Here is a 2,699-nt window from a genome sequence, read left to right on the forward strand (position 1 = left end):
AAAAAAAAATTAATTGTTTTAAGTGTATTTGTGTGGAAGTAAGATTTAGCTTAGGAATAAATATAAAAAAATAAGTAACGTTATAAATAAATTATATTAAAATCTTCATCAATAAATAGATATGAATAAGAATAATCAAACTATAGTTACAAAATGTCAGTATCAAGACGCTGCCTCAAATACAAAATGGTGATACGATGAAAAATGTATTTTATAAAATCGAATTAGATATTGAGAGAAATAAAGTTCCAATAATTACATGAATTCCCTGAAAACCGGTAGCAATAAAAAAAGTTGACCCGTAAATTGAGTCAGCTATAGTATAGAGTAAATGGGGCATTAATATATTCAATTAGTTGAAGAAGGGAAAAATAAATTCCAAGGATAATTGTTATGAAAAGGCTTTTTTTTCTTTCATTTATATTTTTATTGATTATGGCATGATAAGATCAGTTAACGGTTAAGCTTGATGATCTAAAATTATAGTATTAAGAAGGGGAATATCAAAAAGATTAAATGGAATACTTTTAGGAGGTCATGATTGGCCAATTTCAATTCTGAGGGCTAATGAAGAATGAAAGTATACTCAGAAAAAAGAAATAAAAAAGAAAATTTCTGAAATAATAAATAAAATTATTCCTATTATTTTTATATCTTTAAAGACATCAATAGAATGGCATCCTTGATAAGTAGCTTCTCGAAGAACATCTCGTTATCATAAACAATACGTCATCATATACAAATTAAAATACCTGGGATTGAGAGTGATAAAATAGGAGTGTAAAAATTATGAAATCATCTAACAGTACCGAGTAGGTATTAAAAATAGTAAAGAAATAATCAGAGGTCAGAGACTAGGGGTAACTAAGGAAGGGGTGGTTATGATTATGATTTGTCATAAAATTAAGAATTAAAAATAGATATTATTTGTTAATTGTGAATTGATATTATTTGTTAAGTTTCTCTATTGTATAAGGTTGATAAAATGGAGAATACGTAAGCTTGAATTATAGATACTGAAATTTCGAGAATATAAAGTAAAATTTAAGTGGAAATTAAAATGAAAAGTATAAATGAATTAGAAATATTTAATTCAGAGGAACCTAGGAGAGTTAATAGTAAGTGACCTGCAATTATATTTGCAGTTAGATAATGTTAAAGGGCGAATAATTAAGCTAATTGATTCGATAATAACTATAAATGGTATTAGTATAATGGTATTAGTATAAAAGAAGTTCCGGATGGGTTAAATTTAATTAAATGGGTTAAATTTAATTAATAAGTTATATAAATAATTTATAATTCTGTATGATATTAGCCCCATTCAAAATATAAGTGACATAGAAAGACAAAATCTTATATGAATTGAAGCAGTGAAGATATAGGAGAAAAGTCCTAGAAAATTATTAAAAAAAAGAAATAAGATAAGTCTTATAAAAATAATAATATTTGAAAAAGAGTAATTAATTAAGATTTTAAATTCATTAAAAATATAATTAGTAAATAAATTTCATAAATATGTAATTCGGGATGGTAAGAGTCAAAATTGTTAATGTAAGATAAATAAGAAAATAAAAATATTTAATCGATTTAAGGATAAGTTGGAAGAAGTGATAGAGTCAAAAACAGAAAAGAGATTTATTATCATAATCAATTAAAAAAAAATTTTATGAGATTTATATTGATGTTGAATTTTATTATTATTAGGTTTATAGAATAAATTAGAGGGTGGTAATATAAAAAAATATATAAAAGAAATTAAAATAAATATTAATATACTTAAAAAAATTAATGTAAAGATTCATATTAAAGGCATTATTTGTGGCATAAAAAAATATTACTTTATAATAAATAATGTTTTCAAATTAATAATTTAATGATATTTAATTAATTAATTTTTAAAAGATAATAGGAGAATAAATATTTTTTATTAATAACTTAAATGAATTTATTTAATAAATTGAGATAATGAATAAGTATAAGTAAAGGGCGATAATTATATAAATAAAAAGTTAAATAAGACAGATATGGGATAAGTTAAAAAATAAAAATTGATACACATAAGTATAAATTATTATATAAAAAATGGCGTTATTTTTAAAAGAATATTAGTTAGTAGAATAAATTTTAAAAATAGAAATATTTAGTTTTGTATAATTTTAAATAAAAATTATTTTTCTAAGGTTATTAAGCTAATAGGGAAAATAGAGGAAAGAGTTATTTTTTAATAATAATTAATAAGTAAATAAATTAATTAGTTTGAAAATAAAGATTTTTATATTAATTTTAATTAAAATTTTCATTATTTTTAAAAGGCAGGTAGGGGAATTATTATATTTTTAGTTGGGTTTAGATAAAATTTGTTATTGGAATGGGTGGAATGGGGAGGTGGAAGGAAGGAGCGTGATAAGGTATAAAAATAAATAATGAGGAAAAGAGGAAAAAGCAAAGCAAGTAAAGTAAAGCAAGTAAAGTAAAATAAGTAAAGTACATTAGCAAGATTTAATTATTAGTAAGGGGTTATGATAAATATAAGAATAAAGACATAAGCAGGGAATACAGAGAATAGAATGGGTAAGAATAAAGGGGATAGAAAAAAGGATATTATATGATAAGAAACAATATTTTTAAATTGACAATTTAATGTTATTGGATTAAATTAATTCTTTATTTAAGGAAAAAGTTAAATAAATATTATT

General features: G+C 22.0%; 1 pseudogene; it reads right to left on the reverse strand.

The window, feature by feature from the left end:
* Positions 1-108: 108 nt before the first annotated feature.
* Positions 109-2,699, reverse strand: part of LOC108690190 — a 4,812-nt pseudogene continuing 2,221 nt past the window's right edge.

This window comes from Atta colombica, unplaced genomic scaffold (assembly GCF_001594045.1).
Source record: "Atta colombica isolate Treedump-2 unplaced genomic scaffold, Acol1.0 scaffold3, whole genome shotgun sequence".
NCBI classification, from domain to species: domain Eukaryota; kingdom Metazoa; phylum Arthropoda; class Insecta; order Hymenoptera; family Formicidae; genus Atta; species Atta colombica.